The sequence below is a fragment of the Vicugna pacos genome, chromosome 6, assembly GCF_048564905.1.
Source record: "Vicugna pacos chromosome 6, VicPac4, whole genome shotgun sequence".
In the NCBI taxonomy this organism is placed as follows: domain Eukaryota; kingdom Metazoa; phylum Chordata; class Mammalia; order Artiodactyla; family Camelidae; genus Vicugna; species Vicugna pacos.
Genome location: NC_132992.1, coordinates 13,104,231 through 13,126,940, shown reverse-complemented (window position 1 = coordinate 13,126,940; position 22,710 = coordinate 13,104,231). Strand labels below are relative to the sequence as shown.

Below are 22,710 nucleotides of genomic sequence, written 5' to 3'. Positions count from 1 at the left end.
AATACTGGTTTTTATTAAAATCAAATTTACTGTACCTCTTAGATTTGGGAATATGGATGTAGATCCTTTTAAGGGCTGAGGAGAGGGTCATATGTCTTTCTAATTTCTTCCTCCCATGTTGCTACCCATCAAGGCCCTGACTGTGACTTGTCCACCTTGCTGGCAGGGCCTAAGTTCTCAGAAAGCCCCTTTCCTGAGGCTGTGTAGTTTAGGGTGCTACCTGAACAAACAATTTAAGGATGACAATGTGTGGTATCCTGAAGGTCATGTTTTTTAACATGACATTTTTATTATGAACCTTCATAATCTTCAAAATTAGCGGCTCTGTAGGGATGGAGGGAATGAGTGAAATAGGTAAAGGCAATTAAGAGGTACAGACTTCCAGTTACAAAATAAATGAGTCACAGGGATGAAATGTACAGCATGGGGAATATAATCAATAACAATGTAATACCTTTGTTAGTGACAGATGATAACTAGACTGATGGAGGTGATCATTTTGAAATACATAGAAGTATCAAGTCACTGTGTTGTGTACCAGGAACTAACTTAGTGTTGTAGATCAAGTATACTTTAAAAAAAAAAAAAACAAGAAATCTCATAGATAAAGAGATCAGATTTGTGGTTACCAGAGGTAGGGGGTTGGGAGAGGGCAAATTGGATGAAGGTGATTGAAAGGTACATACTTCCAGTTATAAGATGAGTAAGTACTAGGGATGTAATGTACAACACGATTAATGTAATTAATACTGCTGCACATTATTTATGAAAGCTGTAGAGAGAGTAAATCCGAAGTGTTCTCATCACAAGGAAAAATATGTTTTTCTTTTTCTTTTATTTTGTATGTGTATGAGATGATGGATGTTCACTAAACTTACTGTGATCATTTCATGGTGAATGTAAGTCAGACAATTATGCTTTACACCTTAAACTTATACAGTGCTGTTGTCAATTATATCTCATTAAGACTGGGAGGAAAGAAAAAAAAGAAAAGAATGATATTGATGGCTGAAGGTAGCTCAAGAATTAATAAACTTTGAATTAAGTGCCAAAAAAAAAAGAAGCTACTATTAGACTGATAGATGAAAACATATTCATTCAACAAATATTTAGAGTATCTGCTACAATTTATAAAAGTAACAATAGTAAATAAACCGTCAATATTTTATAATAACTATACCTGGTACTATGTAAATCTTTACATACATTATTCCATTTATGCTCACACTAACACACTGACGTAGTGTTATAATCCCTCTTCTAAGCTGTGTCTTGAAGAGGTTTACAGATTTGCTCCAGGAAACACGTACAGTGTTGGAGCCAAGACTAGAACCTGGAAACTCTTTCCTCTTAATCACCAAGAACATTGCTAGTTGCAAGTGATGTAAAAAAATTGAAAAGAAGTACTCAATATCTTCAATATGTCTAGAAGCTACTAGGAGAGATAGACATTTGGATAATTAATATATAATATGTCAACTGAAAGAGGCTAAAAATGAAAGTATATATAAAACATGTTGAGATTATAGTTACTTTTGACATCATCTCAGATTTATTTTTTAACATGGATTTCGATATTACTTTATTGGAGACTTCAATGGAAAAGTTTTTTTTTAATTTCCAGTTATTCTATGACAAAGATAGGAAAAAGTTTTCTTTGCTTTGAGAGTAAGTGTTTGAAAATATCTTCCTCTCAGGTAAAGGCAAAATCATCTTGGAAGAATCTCCTAGCTTCTAAGACTTAAATATCCCAGTTCCCTGTCTTCTGCACTCATTCACACCAGGTTCCTTGGCATCCTGTCCTTATATGGCATCAATTCTTGATTACCAGTCCCCCTCCAACTGATATTTATGCTGCTATTATTCATCCCCAAGGCTATGTTTATACGATGCTGAAAATTATGAATAAAATATTTTTTAAGAATATGTCAATCTTCGCTATTTTGACAATCCAGTCAAAGGCTGTTTCCATACAAATAGTTGAGTCATTCGCATATGTTTATTGCATAGATAAAATGACTGAATTAATTTTTCACTTTCCTTGGGCCCTTTAGTTTTATATCCATTTATGTCGATATAGCTAAAGAGTTAAACTAGTTGTGTTTGATTTGCATCAGTCTTACTCCTTAAATTGTCCTTTGCTTTTATGTAAAGGTAATTTGATGATTAGCAACTAATAAAAAGCATGGGTCATAACCCTTGTCAAGCCAGATATTAATGATGGTCTCTTGAAATGAACAGCTTAATGAGAACATCTTTTATTTTTAAATGAGTTTTTATTTTAAGATCTTGTTCCTATTGGTGGATGATTACCAAATGCTATAGAAGGAGCTGCAGTGGTCTGACTTGGCATGATCTGAGAGTCCTTGGAAAGCCGTATTCAGATTGTTCCTGTTGTAACGCAGGTATATTCTGAACTCCTGTGACTGCCTCTTGTTGCTATTGAGTGGATGCCCATATTAGCAATACCTTTTCAGTTCTAATGAAGAGAAGTAGTCACATTCAGCTTTATAAATACATCATCAAAGAGTAATTCAACAACATCTTCTAATAATAAGACAGCACAAACAATGGTTCCCCTTCAAAATGCTGTTTTCTCAGTTCAAGGTCCCATGGCAAAAAATCAGTAAGTAAATAAATTTTAAAAATCTACATAAACACCGTAGAAGTAATGAGAATACACCTCTCGGGTCTCTGGCCGTGAGGACTGTAACTGACCTACAGCCACAGCTGCTGTGCTCTGAAATCCATCATACCCTTCTGCTGAGGCCAGGTTTCCCACGGGCTACACCAGCCAATAATTGAGCAGGGCAGAGATGCAAAGGCCAACCTGATTCCTGGGTAACGTGGCACCCCTGTGACAGGTGACTTTGATGTAAAGACTCTCCAGCGGCTTTGCCAAACTCTCTTAGAACTGCACTGCTGCCTAAGACATTTACCCAACCTTCGTTCTCTCTCCCCTTCACCCGGGGTCAAGTTCAGCTCTGCATCTCTGCCTGACAGCTCCCTCAGCCTCTCCCATCTCCCTCTTTATCTTCCTTAGCAGCTATCACCCTTAATAAATCTTCATGAAGCTAATCAATCCCATCTGGACATCTTCTTCTTGGAGGACCTGGTTAACACCTTCTCCTTTCAAGCTAAGATAGTATTACTGGCTTTGTTTTCACAACTGGAACTCATGAAGTTGTGTATTTTATATGAGCTTTGAAGTGACTATAAATAAATGTCTTTAAATAAGCTAGGCTCATAGGGTAGAATTTCACTGTCATCTCCTGTTCTTCCATCACACTTGTTTGAGGGAGTTTCTCTTCCTACTCTCTTAGATGAAAACTTCAGCAGCTGTCTTTAACTTTTATATTATTCTCAGATAACAAACAAGGTTTTGAACATTTTAGTTTACTAAATTATCTCAGTTCATCCATTGAAGTGCTGACTCCCATGTAATAATCAAACGGTCTATTAAAGTTTTATAAAAGCTCTTCCCCCCACTTCAGTTTAGGCCTACAGACCTAGCTCTGAGTTTTGGCAAGTGTTTACAACTAAGTCCTTGTCTCTTGGGTTGTCTGGGAGACCCTTCATTACTGGCGGCCTCTCACTCTTATTTTGTTATATGGCCAAATACAAGGCTTCTAGCTATTGACTTAAACTGTCCTCCATCTCTGAGGGATCTAGGCACATAACTCCAGCATCTTTCTGGTGAGGTCTTCACCACATTGTGATGGCCCTTTTGAGCAACACCTGAGACCACCACACTGACTCTTTCACAGGGATGTTCATATCTGCTCCACAGGAAACACTCGTACATGCTTTGTCCGGCCACCTGTGGGCATGTAGGTTGCCCCACCATCGCAGGCTCACTGAATAACACTGCTTCATCAGATGGACCGCCATAGTCTCTTTTTCTTTAGATTTCTCAGGCATCGTGTCTCTTAACACTCCAGGGGATACATATCAAACTGTATATTAGTCCCATTCAAGGTCTTTTCCCAAGGCTTGAGGGATGAAAAAGAATCTCCTCTGTATTTCCCATGAGTTGTGGTGCGTTGGGGTGTGGAGCATCCTGACTATGCAATATTCTCTCCAAAATTCCTCTAAGCTTTAACCCCGCCTTTTGACCCCCCTAATCTTTCTCATAAGCTAGTGTTGCATTTTATGCTCCATGTCACTAAACTAGTAATAAGCTTCTTTGCAGTGTTAAACAACCTTTCCTGTGTTTGTTGTCCTACTTTGGAATGTGGGAATATTCGGGACCTATTAGATAGACTAGATTGATACTCAAAGGATGGGACAAAGACCAACAGCATTCTCACCTGGGAACTTGTAAACATGCTGCCTGGCAGGTCCCATCCCAGACCTACTGAATCGGAATCAGAATCAGAATCAGAATCTGCCTGGTTGACCTGGTCCGCAGGTGATTTGTATTCACAGGAATGTTTGAAAAGCACTAGCCCAGAGTACTCAGCTGAAATGGGTGAGAAGTATTCTACTTTACTATTCTGTTACAACTATAGTTATTATTTATTCCGTAAATATGTATTGACTACTATTAGGTACAGGACGTATTCAAAAGGCTTAATTAGGGTTTAGGAGGGGAGCTGGAATAAGCTTATACATGAACAAAATGCAAAGAATAAAATTTAAATGCTGAGAGATGATACATTTCTGTAGGATTTTAGAGGAGAAGGATGATTTTGGGGCTGGAGATTCAAGAAGGAAATAATTTGAATTGAGCCTTGAAAGACACATGGCACGTGGCCATGTATAGTTGAGGAATTGGTCTTTTGCTATGGAAGGATTAGAGTAAATAAAGGGGGGCAATTCATAGCCACGTGTGCAGAGAGTAGCTCTATTTGACTGAAAGAGAGGGTGTGTGGAGGCGATACTGAATGCAGGAATAAGGAGGTATATCAGGGCCTTGAATGCTGAGTCCATTTAGACATGAAGTGGAGTTACTCTGGTGATACATGAAATGATTCTCCTTAGCTGTTACTCTTCAGCAACTACTGGTGTGTTAAAGGAATTGCTTGAGGCTTTATAACTGGGTTCTGAAGTGAAAAATCTGGCTGGAGGGGAAGAGGGTAGAGCTTAGCAGTAGAGCACGTTCTTAGCATGCACGAGGTCCTGGGTTCAATCCCCAGTACCTCCGTTAAAAGTTAATAAATAAATAAGCTGAATTACCTCCTCCACCCCCCCCCCAAAAAAAAACTTTAAAAAAATCTGATTGGAGCAGAAAGTATACATCTGGAGATGAGGGTTAGATTGTGCTAGGTCACTGATCCCAGCGTTGGTCCCATGATCTTTGATACTGCTCATTTGTCTATTTGAAAAAAAAGTGTGATAGACCAAGAACTATGGTCTCAAGTACTCCCAGGGAAATTTTAAAAAGGGGACATGCTGGGTACAGGATTTGGGAGCCTGTTCTGGAGAAGTGCTGGTTTTCTGCTCCCCTGCACAGGAAGACTTCCCTAGTTGTCAGTATTTCCTATCTCCCAGTGTTCCAGCTCTCAATTCCCTTCAGTATGGATCAGGCCCCATTCTAATACAGTCTACACTCAGCTGCCAGAGTGGTCTCTAGACATAGTCTGATTATGACAATTTCCTGCTTTAAGCATTTAAAAAGAACATAGAATAAACACCGGTTCCTTACTATTGCCTAAAATTTAATGTGGTCTGACATTCTCTCATATTCTTCCAGGCCTCATTCACTCTCTTCCAGTCTCCCAGGCCAGAGGTAGAATGACACCCACAGTAAGAGAGATCTAGGCTAAAAGAAAAAAAAATCCTATATATTTCTCTACGTACATATAGATGTGCAAACAGATTGTTAACTGTCTAGAAGGATATATGATAAATTGATTCTTTGGTGTGGGGAACTTGGGGATTGAGAGGGAACATTTTTTATCTGTTTTATCTGTAATGTTTGAATCCAGTTCTCTGCCTATACAGGAAAAACACACTCCCGTATATCCTCTTTATTCTCACTCTACCACACTTCACATCTGGTCAGAAAACATGTTGGGTATTTTTCCACACATTAAGCAATTCTCCGTGACACTTGCTGGGTGTCCTAAATTCAATTCAATTTAACACTATCTACCTGGAGTTAGCATCAGATCGCACAAGTGAAGGCTCAGTCCCCACTTCAGATACCAGTGTCAAATTGTCACCTGCACTTCTGATAGATCAGCTATAAGTTGGGATTTCCACAGTCCCCTCCTTGGGTTCAGTAATTTGCTAGAATGGCTCATAGAGCTCAGGGAAACATGTTTACTGGTTTATTATAAAGGATATGAATGAAGAGCCAGATGAAGAGACATGTAGGGAAAGTTCCAGAAGGGTCCTGAGTGCAGGAGGTTCTCTTTGTGGTAGATATGGCCACCAACCTGGAAGCTCTCTGAAGCCTGTACTGTCAGGAATTTTACAGAGGCTTCATCACTTAGGCATGATTAAACATTAACTCAGTCTCCAGCCCCTTTCCCATTCCTAGAGCTGAAAGTTCCAAGCTTCTAATCATGGCTTGGTCTTTATGGTGACAAACCCCCATTCTGAAGGCAACCAGGAGCCCACCAAGAGTCAGCTCACCTCATTAGAACAAAATGTACTCGTATCACCCAGGAAATTACAGGGGATTTAGGAACTGTCAGGAATCAGGATCAAAGGCCAAATATTAGAACAAAAGATATTCTTAGTGCTCTGATCACTTAGGAAACTGCAAGAGATTTAGGAGCCCTGTGCCAAGAACCAGGGGCAGAGACCAATATATATATTTTCTGTTATTTCACACCACCTTAAAAGTAAATTCATGTATCACTTGGCAAACTTTTAGGTCAGATTTTTAAAAAGGCTCAGTTAGGGTACAGCCTTTTGCCTCTGCAAATGTCCTAAATAGAGACAATTGGACTCTCTCTTCTGCATTCTCACAGTATTTTGGTTGCCGTTCTATTCTAGCCTTGCATTTATTCTACATATATTTACAGAGGACCCCCCAAAATGTAGGTGGCTAAGATAGTCACCACCCCTTCCCTAAAGGAGTTCACTTGGTATAATTGTTTTCATGTCCATTTCTCTTATAAAATTACCTATTTCACCATATGTACTATTTGTTAGTCTGTTTCTTTTCATTTTAACCATGCATCTCAAAGATTTTCCAAGACAGGAGATACAGACCCTACCTCATTTTTACCAATATATAAGAAAATTGGTTGTTTTAATGGGAATCTTGGGACGGCTGTTTGTAAGACAACTTGAGATGCTGATAAATTACTATGCCTGATATTGTGTGTAGTTTGATGGCTTTCAGACACTTTTCCATTTATTCTTTCTTTAACTTGTAAAGGAATATGGGGCCCAGAGTAGTGGATTATTTTCTAGGCAGAAAATCTCAGAAGCCCAGAAGTTCAGTTAACTCACTCATCTTCATAGCAAATTCTAGGAGTAGACCCAGAGGGAACTGTGGCCTCAAGTCTATCTGTAACTCATCTAGTGGTTCATCTGTCTATCTGTTAACCTGTCCATCTCTTTTGGTCCACAAAGGATTTGAAATGGTCAGTTGTGTCTGGCAATGAGACTGATACTCTTAAGTGATTGATAAGTTATCTCTAAGAGGAATTCATCAAACGAACATTGAGATCAGTTTTGGAATAACTTGCTTGCAAAATGAGTGTTGTGGAGGCGGCAGCACCCATTTGTGTGTAGGGACACTGGGATTTTAAGGAAGAAGTAAGTCTGCCTCCTGTACAGCCACATTTCATGTATGCTAAATGACTGTGAAGGTTTCTCTGCCATATTGGTTTAAATTTATACTTACTGTTACAGAAGAATAGAGTCAAGGGTGTTTTTACCGGTACAGAGGTAAGTAACAATTCACGGCAGATTGAGTGATCTTAGCCAAGCAGAGTGGTCTGGGATGGTCCTTCTGGGAGACCTGGGCCTGGTGATTCCCTCAGCAACTTCCTGGAAGTGTAACAGACACCGTATCCCTAATCTTCATTCATGTGTACACCCTAATTTTTTTTTTCTGCTACCAGGAAACACTTTTAACCAAGAAATTAAATATTTAATTTTTGCTAATTTGCAGATAATGATCTTCCTAACAGATATTTCCATCTTTTTTTTTTGTCAAATGTCAGTGACTCCCTAAAGAATGTTGGGTTTTTTTCCCCCTGCAATACTCTGCTAAAGAGGATCAGGAGAGTTTGAAATAGTTGAAAGTTTGGGTATGGCTACAATTGCCTATTTGTCTTGGAGCTAGAAAATGTATTCTCATTTCTGTAACTTTGCAATTTGTGACTGCTTTATGTGTTTTATTGATCTCAGTAATTCTGAGAAGACCAAAGCTCAATAGTCTCTTTGCTTTAACCAAAGATGTCCAAAGAATTTGATACCACTTGATGAACTTGTTTGACTTTTTACTTGGCAAAGGGCAATTTTGTTTGAGTAGAACCACAGTAAGTGACAACAAATCCAAATTTCCCATCCCCAGCTTCTTTGAGACGTAGTGACATACCTTGCTGGGGTATTCCAGTGGAAGAGGCTGTAGCATCTCAGAAGGATAAAATGCCCCTTTTCTTTCACATGCCTCCTATGGTAAAATCTAGGCTGTGGTTAAATTGTAACATTCCTCCTGCCCCTCCACTCTCTTCCACACCTGTACTCCTGAACTTTGCAGGAGAAGGAAATAAGACCTGACAAGTGGGATCACTGTAAATCTACGGCCATGCAGCTCAAAGGAGTCTTTTCCAGCCTCTCTGCTTCAGTTCCTCTATAATCTTTCTTCCTAATTCTCCAAGATGACCATTTGTTAGTTCTATCTTTTCTTGACACCTCCAGTATTTATGTCTCTACAGTGATGAAAAATTTCAAACTTTAATGAGAAAATAGAACCATTCAAAATAAGAAACCTATCATCTTTTTACTGTTGAATTCCTAAACGCATGTGTATTTGCACCCAGTGATTCCCCTTCTGACTAAATGGAAGAAAAGCCCTTCTTTCCCCTCCACTTGCAGTCTTCACCCATCCACTCTGTTTTTGTTTTTGTTTTTGTTTTCATTTTGTTCCTATGAAGTGGAAGCATGCTTTAATATAGCCCATATTAAAAACAAAACCAAACATTCTTTTTACACTCCAACTACCACCCAGTTTCCTTTCTCCCTTTCACATAGTGAAAGGATTGTCTCTATTCGTTATGTCTACTTCACCTTTTATTCTCTTTTTGACTCATTTCTTTCCAGTTTTTGCTACCACTGTCCACTGAAATTGTTTCATCAAGGTCAGCAATGAACCCACTCGGTCAATATCAGCCTGTATCTTACTTGGTTGTTCAGTCTAATTTAATATGATCGACCACTCTTCCCTTATTGACACCTCCACTTTTGGCTAAATCTTTGGTACCACATTTGCTAGCTTTTCTCCTGCCTCAATGACACTCTACAGTGTTTTCTTTTTAAAATTAACTAATTAATTACTTATTTAAAAATCATACTATTTTCTTAAAATAGGATTGACATGTAAAAATCTGTCCATGTTGAATGTATACAACTCAGTTTAAGGATAAGTATACACTCACGAAACCATCACTACCTTGATCAAGGCCATAATGTATCCATCACTTCTCAAAGTTACCCCTCCATCCCCTTTATCATTATTTTCTCTGTATGGTAGGAACACTTAACATAAGATCTACCCTGTTAGCACATTCTAAGTATAAAACACAGTATAGTTAGCTATAAGTACTCTGTTGTGTAGTAGGTTTCCAGATCTTGTACTGAAACTTCACGCCCTGTGACCATTGCTTCCCCATTTCTCCTTCCCCCGACCCCTGGCAACCACCTCCTGTTACCATCAGGAATAGGAATTTAATATATGAATTTTGAGGGACATACATACTCAGTCTATAACAGTAGTGTTCTCTTCCCCTAAAGGGTCCCAAATTTTTCATTTTTATCTACCTAGGACCAGAGAAATGTTAAAATATCTGCTTAGCATTTTAGTCTCTTAGCAATTGCTTTTTGCTTGGTTCCTTGGTGTCTCACCCACATTTGTGCAATTTAGAGATTGGCAGATGCTTCTAGGGGAAATTGCCTACAGAATTTTAGGCTTCATGTGATTTTATTTTTGTGTCTGGGATCTTGTCTCCTCAATTACAAGTATTTTGGTAGTTGTCTAATGCCTTCATACAATTCTTTATTTTTTTAAACCAGATTTTTTATGCTGGTGAGGAGGAGGGTTAGTTTGATACTAGCCAGTCTGCCATAGGCTGAGATGAGGCTCTCTTCTGTTTTAAATGTAAGAATCAAATCACATCACTCTTTGCTTCAAACTCACCAACAACTGCCCACTGCAAATAGTATATACAATACAAACTCCACACATACTATGACCTAAAAGACTGCAAACAATCTGCCAAAAGGCAAATAGCAGAGAGTGACAGAAGTGGATACAAAACTAGGGTCTTTTGACTTCCAGTCCAGGACTGCAGCAGTTCTGTCTCACGAGGGCGCTTTGCCACGTGAAAAGCAAAATTTGTATTTTGATGCATTGAATGGGATCCTTCCCAGCCCCTGGGTCATTTGGTGGAAGCTTATAGGACTTAACTGTGAGCTATTTCTGTTTCTAGTACCTACCATAGAGCCTGCACCATAGAAGCCCTTCAACATTTATGAAACTGAACTTTACTGAACTGAAGATTATAATGAAAACCTTTTCTGTATATATCTAATATTTTTACTTTCTAAGCTTAGAGTATTTTTTAAAAGCCACATACACTTTTAAACATTTAACTTAAATGACCCTGAGTATCCATCATACTCGAGAGAGCATCCGTCTTTCCTGCTTTGCGCCTCTCTTTCCCCTACTCTCCTCGTATTCTAAACACAGGAACCCCGGGGGTGTTCACTCAGTCCTGGTGACACTTGTTTCATGGGAAAAAGAAGATAATCTGATAAGTTCTCCTGGAGAGCAGCATTCTCTGCTGCTGCGGTTGCCATAGTACTGGTGTCACATTGGAAATAAGTGATTCCCTCGCCAGGTGCGGTACCTGTCTCTTGCTGGAGGCCCGTTGATGGCTTTAGCAGGTCAATACTCCTGTTCTGGAAGGAAGGCATATTCTGTCCTCTGTGACTGAAGCTCTTAGTCTGACAGTTTCTCAAGGTGCACATCTGAGAAAGACCTTTCCACAGTGTTTTGCTCATCGCTCACACATATGCCTAGACACATACTCATAACATACATACACACACACACACACACACACCCCCTACACTCAGGCTTTTCCCAAGGGGCCAGGATGACTAAGCACAGGCCACCTTCATCACCTTAATATTCAGGCCTTTGAGAGCTGAGGTCTTACCTTCCTAGACACAAAGCTCACTCTGTTTCCTCACCCAAGGTGAATAATATTTCTTCCAAGGAAAACCCTTATCTGGTGGCATGTATAGAACATTTTATAGTGTACAAAGTGTATTGAAATTATGTTACTTGAAAACCCAATAGTATTATTTTCCTTTTATAGATTAAAAAGAAAACAAAGCTCAGGGACATTAAGGGCCAGGCCCAAGGAGGCACTGCTTTTACATGACAGATCTCTCCCTGTCTCTTATATACCCCTAATCGAGGTTGCTTGATTTAAAAATATTACAAGTTAATTCTAACAAAAAATTATTTAGAGAAAAATGTTAAAAGAATAATGTGATGAGTACCCATGCACCCATCACCTAGTTTAAAAACTAAAATATTGCTAATAGAATTGAACCCTGTGTCTCTATCCATCTTTCTCTCTCTCTCCCTGATAAGTAAGCACTATTCTGTTTCTGGTGTTTATTATTTTCTTACAATTCTTTAAATTTTTACTCCATACATATGTATTTCTAAACAATGTCCAGTGCATCTTCTTACAAATTTTATCACTTTTTGTTGTCTCAGTTTTGTCACTTATAAAATGGGAATAATAATAATACCTACTTTACTAGGTTATCCAGAGCACAAGTGATTTAGTATCTAAAAAAATTAATAATGCTTTAACATATAGAGACTTTGTTAAATAAAAGTTTTTAAATAATCTTTTTTTTTGCAGTTTCTTTTTTTTTTCACTGAACTATATGTTCATGAGATTTATTTATCTTGATACCTGTAGTCCTAGTTTATCATTTCCCCTACTTTTTAGTAGGCCAATTTTTAATACATCATATTAGGTTTTTAAAGTAAGTTTAAAAAAATTTTTTTTTCAATTGAAAATAATGCTGCTGTAAATATTCTTATAATTCTCCATGGAAGAGAGCCTCTAAGAAATATATAGAATTATTTAATTGCCCAGTCATGGAAATGCATGTCTTCAGCCTAACTTGATGTTGCCAGATTGCTTCCCAAATTTGCTGTACCCAGTTTTACTCCCACCAGCAGCATGTGAAAAGGCATAAGGAGATACCATATCCCTGCCAACTTTTTATATAATTTACTAATGTCTGCCAATCTGATGGAATTGTCAATTCATATGTTTTGCCCTTTTTCTAGTAAACTGTTTGTCCTTTTATCTCTCAGTTGTAGGAATTATTCATAAACTTTGGATTATAACCTCTTGTCACTTAAATTGACTAATTGTAAATTGCATCTTATCATAGCTTGTTATATTTTTCACCCTTTTAGTGTGCTTTTGATAAATATTATATTCAGTGTAGTGAAATTTAACATGTTCTTTCTTTATGAAATGTGTCGAGGTTTTGTTGAAGAAAATTTTCCCTACTCCGAGGTCATATATTCTCCTAAGTTTTCTTCTTAAAGTTCTTCAATTTTAATTTTTATAGCTAGTTCCCTAATTCGGGCTTTTTAAAGTGGAATAACATGACAAAAATCCAATTTTATTTTTTCATGTAGTATATAATTATACCAGCATAATTTATTCAATCTTCCATTTTTCCCCATTGATCTATGATACTACCTCTGTTTTATACCTAGGATATGTAAAATACATATTTATATTTATAGATAAAGATACATGCAGAGTCTGTTGGAGGCTCTATCTTCTGCACCATTGGTGTATTTGTCTCTAAATCAAATACATAATCTTACTCTATCTTTATATTAAGTTTTACATGAAGTATTATTTATTATAAATTTGTATTTTTTTTGAATATTTTCAGCCATTTTTCTTTCATAGACTTTTAAGAATCTGTTCAAATTTGATGGAAAACTCCATAGACATTCTGATGGTCATATTATTTCCATCATGCTATATTGCCCTTTTTGTACAATAAAGCTTCATTTTTTTTAGTCTATTTTTTTCTTAGACTTATGGCTATATGATTTTGGTCTCCTCAGGTGGGTCCATTTTGGATCCGGATTTATGTTTTTCTTAATGTATCCAGTAAGTGGTAAGGCCACTGATGAACTGCCCTAAACTACAAAGTATGAGTTTGAAAATTCTGGTAACTGAAAGTGAACCACTGCCATCTGCACTTTAGAACTATAAAACCAAGGACATTATTTTACTTCAAGGGATAAATGTCAGGAGACTGCTGGCAAGTTACATCTTAAGGACTATTAGCCTCTTAATATCGTTCAGGCTTTTTCTTTACTACAATAACATAGTAGGATACAGCTGAAAGACTGCAATCACTGGCATCTACTTCAGAGCCAGATTTGAAACTTAGTGGTTGACGAGGAATCACTTATTTGAGTTTGAGTTTTCTCATCTGTAAATGAAGATAATAATAGGCAGCTTACAAGTTTTGGTGAAAATAAAGGAGATTATAAATGTGAAATAATATAACTTACTATCTGCTATGTTGTAGATTTATAAAAAACATTTATTTCCTTCCTCATCAGAGGAACTGATTTCAGGATGTCTTATCCCAATCTTTGTGGAGTAGCAAGAAGAAAATTGTTGGCAGGTGATTTAATGACTTGTTGAAGTGAGGACAATAGTGGCTCAATTAACTTTTAATGGCTAAAGGGGAATGATTCCTCTTACAGTATGTAAAAATTTTAAGTTCAATAAGACAGGCTTTGGGAAAAGACATTCCTTTCTTACACTCTTGGCTTTACTATTTACTAGCTATGTGATCTAGAAAAGTCAGTTTTCATATTGGTGATATGGAGAATAATTTAAGAGCTTTATAAAATTGAGATAGTAGATTCAAACTTTCCACAGTACTTCCTGCTACAGGGTAAATGCTTAATAATTAGTAGCTGCTACTTTTACCATTTTATAGGACTGAGCTTTCAAATACATTTACTTAACTGGAGGAGAAACTTCTAGACTGTTGTACCTGCTTGAGAACAATCTCACTGAGATGTATGTCAATAAACAGTAACTCGTTTTTCACTCTTTAATACATTGAGCCCTAATACCTGGAATTTTTCATGGTACTTTTCACAGAGTCTAAATGGAATAATGGAAAAATCAGGTTTGTTTATCTTAATTATTGTATCAGATATATATCAGTTGCCTTACCATAATCGCATCAGGACACCTACAAAGCTTAGCGAATTTATCATTGGTAAAATACTTTCAACCCTGGGATTCCAATAGCAGAAAACAAAGGAGAAGAAATAGTGGATCCCCTGAGTGTTAGGTTGGAGGAGAAATCTGATTAACAAAACACTATCAAAGGAAATTCAAGAAACAGGCATGAACACATTATTTCTTCCATAAAAAAGCAAAAGGATTTAAAATTCTATAAATCTGCCATGGGTTTTCCCCTTTTGGCGAAGCATCCAAAACGTGAAGCAAGCCCCATCAAGGCATATCATAAGCAAACTGCTTAACATAGGTCATAAAGAACAAAACTTTTTTTAGTCCATTTTGTTATCTTTTGTATTTAATAGAATAAGTGGTGACTGGGAGAAGATTATAAACAATATAATTGATAGTGTATTTCTAGACAAAATCTAGTTCTTAGGTGTTTCTTCACTCTCTGTTAGGGTTTCCGGGACCTGCAATTACTGCCGTCAGCTTTCTCCACTTGGCGTTGATTCCCCCCACAACGCCGCGCGTGCGCGCACCTTGATTTCCCCCACGCCGCGCGTGCGCGCACACCTGAGCCTGATGCGGGTTGATGACCCGGGCTCCCGTCCGCGTGCGGGTCCGCGTTTCACTCGGCTCGCCCGTGAGCTCCACGTGCGGGCGCGCCGGACGCTGCGGATAAGTTCACTGATGGGAACCACTCTGCAAACTCCATGAGGAGTCGGAGTTGGGTGGAGAAACTGAAACAGGGCAGGTGGGCCTGGGCAGGGAGGAGCAGGGTGAGAACAGGCTCTGAGACCTGGGGGAAGCGGAAGGAGGGACGGGAGGTGGAGATTTAGGGAGGCCGGAGCCCGGAAGAGCGCAGCGGAGCCGGTGAGCAGGCCGCTCGGCAGGGACTGCGGCCTGTGCGGTCACAAGCCGCTACCTGGACTGAGCGCAGGTAAGATGGCAGCCCCCCCACCCCCCGACCCTGAGGGAAAAAGAAAGCTCCTCCTCTCTACCCTTGTACCCAAATGAGTCAGGTGAACCCAGGGCACCCCAAATAACTAAACTTAGTTCTCTCTCGGGACTTACCTCCCTTACAGAAGGGGTGAGAGTCAAGGGCAGGGGGATATGCCTCCCCGCCCCCGACACACACCTATTTGCTGACGACTAAAGTTATTTTAATAGCAAATAAGGCCTTTCTCTTCCCTGCTTAAAAGATTGACATTCTGATACAAAGGACAAAACCTTCCTGACGCCAGATGTGTTCCTAGTAAAGTGTAAGTGACTAAAGTAAGACCTGTTCGGCACTGAGACAGATTAGGAACAGGGACACTTCCCTTAGGGAGGAAAAGCCCTGAAATGGGCGGCTGGGGTCCTAAAAGGCTAATATCCCCGGTTTCTCCGTGTTCTCCTGGGCTGTTTACCTGAAACAATCTGAGTCCGGGAGAAATGCAGGGGGAGGGGGGCAGCAACCCTGGTGCGGGCGGCGGGGTCAGCTGCAGCGTGGGCCACTGCTTGCATTACTTCATCTGGGTGAGAGTTCCCTCGGGACTTTGTGAAGGAGGAGTATTTCAAAAATCTCTCCGCCGAAAAATACTTCCAAGTATTGAGTTACTCAAAAGATGCTTACTATTCATGAGCGTGAGCTCAGAGAACAATTATGCTTACACCAAAAGGGGCACACATAAAATGTGAGATTTTCTTTAATTATATTGCTTCCCTGGTTAAATATAACAGACACTGCTTCTTTGAGCGTCTACAGAATCTTTTCCAGAATGACAGTAACTTTTTCCCTTTGTGTCAACCTATTTCCCACCTTCTCAGCATCTCCCGGCAGCAGTGTGGGGACGGCCTCACTCCCAAGGCTGCTGGCCAGGTTATGGGGCCTTGAAGTCTTCTCAGCTGTGGAACACAGACTTCTCAGCCCTTGAAAACGACCTAACGTACATACAACTGTGGCTAGAATAGTGACTCCACCACTGAGGGAGTGGATATTTTTTCATCCATAACAAACACGTTTGAAAGTGGTCTCGTTGTCTCCTCTTTAATTAGGACACTGAAAAGACTGGAACCCAGAGTTCCCTGAAGCACCCGAGGGAGTCCCTGACATTGAGAAAGCACTTCATATTCTCTTTAATGTGTTTCACGTTGTCTCATTTAATGCCAGTAAAGTAGGTAGGGCACGTGTCATGCTCACGTGACACAGCAGAAAGCTAAAACAAGCTCTCTCTTCAGAAAGCTTTTGTCTCAGATCATTGACTCCATTGGTTATATCAGGCTCGCTCTCCCCCTCTCCAAGAAGGAGAAGCTGCTTACCTTTCAAGAAATGTTATGGTTTAAGAGAGAAAGAGCTGGCTCCCTGCAGAGCCCTGAGAGGAAGATCCAAGAAAGAAAATAACCCTGTATTTCTAGCATTTCCTGGCTGCCCAGAGCTGCTGTCTGCAGCTGACATTAATAAAATTTCATCAAAGGCTACAGGTTTTTAAAACATCACTTAGTTTGAATCATATTAGCATTTAAGATATTGGTTGTTTTTCCTGCTTAGGATATGACATATATTCATTTTACATGTTATCACATTTTTAAAAACCTTCATATAGCTCCTAAAGTTATTGAAAAGTAATTGTAAAATGTACCTTAGCATTCCTGACAGACACACAAGTATTCTTGACCAAATGAAAAGATACCTCTTGTTCTTCCACAGGATGACTGAACGTTATAAAGATTTAATTTTTCCTAAGTTACATTTTTTAATTTTTAGTTTTAAAGTTATCCAGTTTTATTGACATAGAATTGACATGCACCACTATATAAGTTTACACCTGGGAAGCATAATGATTTGACTTACACATATTTTGAAATACCGTAGTGAGTTTAATGTCCATCATTTCATATAGATACAGAAAAAGAAAAATTTTTCTTCCTTGTGTTGAGAACTCTTAGGATTTACTCTTTACTTTCATACATACCATACTTTTTTTTAAACATTTTTTTTGCATAATAGTCATTTTACAATGTTGTGTCAAATTCCAGTGTTGAGCACAGTTTTTCAGTTGTACATGAACATGCATCTATTCATTGTCACATTTTTTTCCGCTGTGAGCTACCACAAGATCTTGTATATATTTCCCTATGCTATACTGTATAATCTTGTTTATCTGTTCCTCACATGCCTGTCAGTATCTACGGATTTTGAACTCCCAGTCTGTCCCTTCCCACTCTTCTCCTCCTTGGCAACCACAAGTTTGTCTACTATGTGTATAAGTCTGTTTCTGTTTTGTATTTATGTTCTTTTGTTTTTTTAAGAGTCCACATATGAGCGATCTCATATGGTATTTTTCTCTTTCTGGCTTACTTCACTTAGAATGACATTCTCCAGGAACATCCATGTTGCTGCAAATGGCATTGTGTTGTCGGTTTTTATGGCTGAATAGTATTCCATTGTATAAATATACCACATCTTCATACCATACTATTTGTATGATTTTTTTATTTTTTTGTTTTGGTGTTCGATTCCACATACAAGTGAGATCATACATGATGTGTCTTTCTCTGATTTATTTCATGTAGCATAATGCCCTCAACACATCCATGTTGTAAATGGCAGGATTTCCTATTTCATGGCTGAATAATATTCCATGGTGTATATACCACATTTCCTTTATGCATTCATGGTCAGTGGACACTGTTTCTGTGTCTTAGGTACTGTAAATAACATGGGGAAGAACATGGCAGTGCAGATCTCTCTCTGACCTAGTGCTTTTGTTTCCTTCAGATACATTTCAGAAGTAGAATTGCTGGATCATGTAGTAGTTTTTTTTTTTTTTTTAAAGAAACTTTTGTGCGATTTTCTGTAGTGAGCGTATCAATGTACAATCACCTTAACAGTGCACAAGGAGTCCCTTTTCTCCACATCCTTACCAGTATTTTTTAACCTCTTGTCATTTTGATAATTACTGTGACAGGTATGAGGTGATGTCATTGTGGTTTTCATTTGCATTTTCCTAATGAATGATGTTGAGTACATCTTAATGTACCTGTGAGCCATTTGTGTATTTTCTTTGGAAAAATGTCTACTTAGGTCATTTGCCTATTTTTTAGTTCATTTTTTTTTTGCTATTGAGTTGTAAGTTTTCTTTATATATTTTGGATATTAATTCCTTGTTAGATACATGATTTGCACATAATATCCTCCCATTCTGTAGGTTGTCTTTACGCTTTGTTGATTATTTCTTTTGTGGCATAGAAGCTTTTAGTTTCATGTAGTCCCAATTATTTCTTTATCTTGTTTATGGTTGAGGTGCCATATTCAAAAAATTATTGCTAAGACCTAGGTCAAGAAACATCTTTCATATGTTTTCTTCAGGAGTTTTATGGTTTCCAGTTTTATATTTAAGTCTTTAATCCATTTCAGGCTAATTTTTGTGGATAATGTAAGATGGAGCACTTGTGTCATTATTTCCGTATAATTATCCAGATTTGTCAGCACATTTTGTTGAAGAGAATGGTTTTTCTCCATTGAGTATTCTTTGCTCCGTTGTCAAATATTAATTGACTGTATGTGCTTGGGTTTATTTTTGGGCTCTTGATTCTCTTCCATTGGTCTATTTATTTATTATTATGCTAGTACCATACTGTTTTAATATAGCTTTATAATATAGTTTGAAATCAGGAAGTGTTGATGCCTCTTGCTTTGTTCTTAGCATAAAAGAATGAAATCTTAAAGCAGCCAGAGGGTAAAAGATACTAGCAGATGCAGACTCCAAGGAATGTTAAAGTCTTTCAGGAAGCAGGAAAATCACACTAGATAGAAACATAAATCTGCACTAAAGAATGAACACTGGAAACGCAAACTACATGGGAAATGTATAAAATACTGTCTCTGTTCTCAATAAGTTCAAAGCTTTTAGGAAAGTAGGAAGCTGGGTAGAACAATTTATCATTCAGCAAAGCCACCTAAGTCAATTATCATTAAAATTATATATTAAAATAATGTAGTTTGACATCAGTAATCTTAGAGACTCTTAATGAAATTGGAGTAGACCTTACCTCTTTCCTCTTCTCAGAACTTGACTTCACAGCAACCTCTCAAAAGGTTTACCTCCATATGTCCAAACAATGTGCTTATACTGCCATTCCTTGGTTCTCAATATTAATCAGCCTTTATTAGATTCATATTGTAGGTATGTATTAAGCTCTTACCTTTCTCCTCTACTCACCCTTCTCATTGCTCTGTATTTTGCATTTTTTATTGAAATAGTTCTTTATGTTTACTATGACTGTGCATATTCAAAGTCAACAGAATCCTGTTAAATTTATTTACCTGAGTATCTTTTGTTCTCTCTGTAATTGATTGCCTTGTTCATTCATTTGCCAAGTTTTCTATGATCCCATCTTTTTTTTTTTCGGATTCTGTATCTATTCTGGAAATTGACTGTTACCGCGAAAGTCAGTAACTGAGAAAGAATCCATATGATGCTCACTTAAAAAAAATGTTGAGCATATACGTAGTTGGAAATATCTTTGTAGAAACTTTTTTTTTTAAGCTCTTGATTTGGTTTATTCTTCACAAATTACTTAGTTCTTCTCTCTGGAATTCTTTGAATGTGAGGTTTGACTTCCAGGGTTGACCTTTAGTTTTCTCATCTGTTCTATTGTACATCCCTTTTTCTTTCCATTCTGACTTCTGAGAGATTTTCTGAAGTCTGTTCCTCAACATTTTAATTGAATGGTTTTATTTTGGCTATCAGATTTTTAATATACAAGAGTTCTTTCTTATTCTCCGCTAGTTACGTGTTATCACATCTTACTCTTTTATGATGCAATATAGTTTCTTATTTCTCTAAAGAAGTTATAATCATAGTTTTGTTTTTAAGTTATGCTTCCTGATTTTTCCATACACTGACTATGGTTTATTTGGGTTCCTCTCCTGGTTTGTGTCTGCCTTTCATATCACCAGTTTGTCTTTCATTGTCTTGTAATCCTTTCCTATTGGTTCGTATGTAAGAATGAGGTGCTAGGAAGATAACTCTAGGCTTTGTGTAGTTGGGTGGGATTTGGTGACTGGTGGATTACACTGTACAGTAATATGGTGGCAAGCTTGAATTTTCACTGGTGTGTGTATCTGAAAGTGTTGCAGATGTCACTTTTGGGGAGTCTTGTCTCTGAGGCTCTTCACTTTTCTAGAGGAGAAACCTCCAGTTCTAACTGCAGAACATCTGTGATTCCGGTTGCAGAGCGGGAAAGGGTTCTGATAGTTCAACAGTTCATGTATAGGATTTTATTCCACTTTGCTGTTCTTACCTCATTCCCACCATTTGCCTAGAGTTTCTGGGTCTATGGCCTTTCACATTCAGTTTCTCATGAGAACAAACCTTGTGTTTCTTTTCCTAAGACAAGACCGCTTGATTGTGCATGGTGAACAGGAGCTGGGGGTGCAAATACCATAGTGAGGTGGTCTCAGTTGTTGTCTTGCTTTTGGCTTCTTTCTTCTAGTCCTTGCTCCGTGCTACCTGGTGCCTCACAGTCTGGAATATGCTAGGGGTTCTTGTGGTTCAAATAAGTTTTCATACTGTAGTAACTACCCATTTTGGGATCTTTCCTATTGCTTCTTTCATTCTGAAGTTCTGTTTTTGTATTTTAATTTTTATTATCACTTCAGTGAAGTCACAAAAGCAAGAAGAGATACATGTTTTTGGCCAATTCATCAAGTTTAAACACAAGTTTGATGTTGCATTGTAAAGCCCTTAGATAAGACATAGAAAACTTTAAATAAACACCTCCCTCTACTACAAATGAAAAAAAATTTTTTTAGTAGTTTTTGATTTAAAGTCCGGAGGCATGGTTTACAGCAACATGGATGGACCTACAGATGATCATATGAAGCACAGGGAACTATATTTAATATCTTGTAATAACATATAATGGAAAACAATCTGAAAAAGAATGTCTGTATCTGAATTACTTTACAGTACACCTGAAACTAACACAACATTGTAAATCAACTATACTTAAAAAACAAACAACAAAAAACAAACAAACAAAAAAAAAAACCAGAGGCAGGAAAACCATGCTGACTTACAGAAATAACAAAAATCTGAATTATGGTAGTGGTAGGACTGGTAGAAGAGTGTGAATATGAGGGATTTGTAAGATGTTTTCAAACAGATAGCCTGATTGAATATGGGGGTGAATATAATAGAATAAGAAGTCTAGGATGATTTCAGGCTTTTGACTGACTTGACTGAGTGGAAGCCATTGCCATCTTTTAAACAAAGAGAATGAAGGAAGAAAATTGAGGGAGGAATGAATCAGTTCTATTTTAAATATACTGAATTTGAGTTGCTTGGGACTCACCCAAGCAGAGATGGTCACCAGGTAGGTTCTTTGCTCTTGAAGTTTGAAAGGCAGTGAGTGCATTGTGTGCTAGAGTCATTCTGAATGATGTAGTTGTAATGAGTTCTCACACTTCTGTTTGTTGGTGTAGCAGTATTTCTAAATCCCTTGACTCACTCAGCAAATAGAAGTAATGCAGTGTTTCCACTTCAGAGACATCTGCCTTTTGAAATGAGAAAGAATCACGGGACCTCTGAGACTCGTGTTTATAGAAATAGGAAATGACACATAAAGAGCAGAATTTGAAGGCTAAAGTTTGGGTTTGTCAGAGTGGATGATTTCCCTTCTTATAAAAATGAATCATTACTGATCTCAAAGTCATCTTGAAGAGAATAAATATTGACAAGAACTTGAAAATCCCCCGTGACCACCTAAATTCCTCTAAACCTTCAAAGATCATATCAAGCGAGGATATTTTCAGATTTACTGTTCTAAAAGTGATTCTGATTTGAGTTTACACAGAATGACTTGGGATGAACTTGCTCAGAATAAAAGTAGCTTATAATCATCATTTCACATACATTCTTGTTATTTTTTCTTTAGTTTCAGCAGAAAAGTCATTCCTTCTCCTTTCTTCACTTAAAATTAATCCCTTATTTTATGTTCCATGTGCTGTTTCTTCATCTCATTTTACCAGCTGAATTTCTTTCTGTATTCATTCTCCTATTCCTCCTCTGAAAAGACATTTAATGGGTACCTACCATTTGACTCAGGCTTAAACTATCCAAAATATTAAATTAGCCCATGTGTTTAAAGGCAATTGGACAACTATAAAATTTGATTGAGGGTGCACTGGCAGTTGGTGGGCCGGCAGGACAGAAGAAGCACTTGTTTGAGTTTTCAGACCAAGCGCCACATGGCAGAATACTGG

General features: G+C 37.9%; 1 protein-coding gene across 2 annotated transcripts in view; it reads left to right on the top strand.

Moving 5' to 3' along the window:
- UNC13C (unc-13 homolog C) overlaps nt 1-22,710 on the top strand; it is a 471,320-nt gene that overhangs the window by 62,012 nt on the left and 386,598 nt on the right. The window contains exon 1 of one of the 2 annotated variants that reach the window (XM_072962394.1): nt 15,224-15,399. The exons of the other annotated variant lie outside the window; for it this stretch is intronic. The gene's annotated coding sequence lies outside the window, so the exon portion shown is untranslated. Of the gene's footprint in view, nt 1-15,223; nt 15,400-22,710 lie in introns of those variants that run through there. 2 annotated transcript variants of the gene reach the window in all.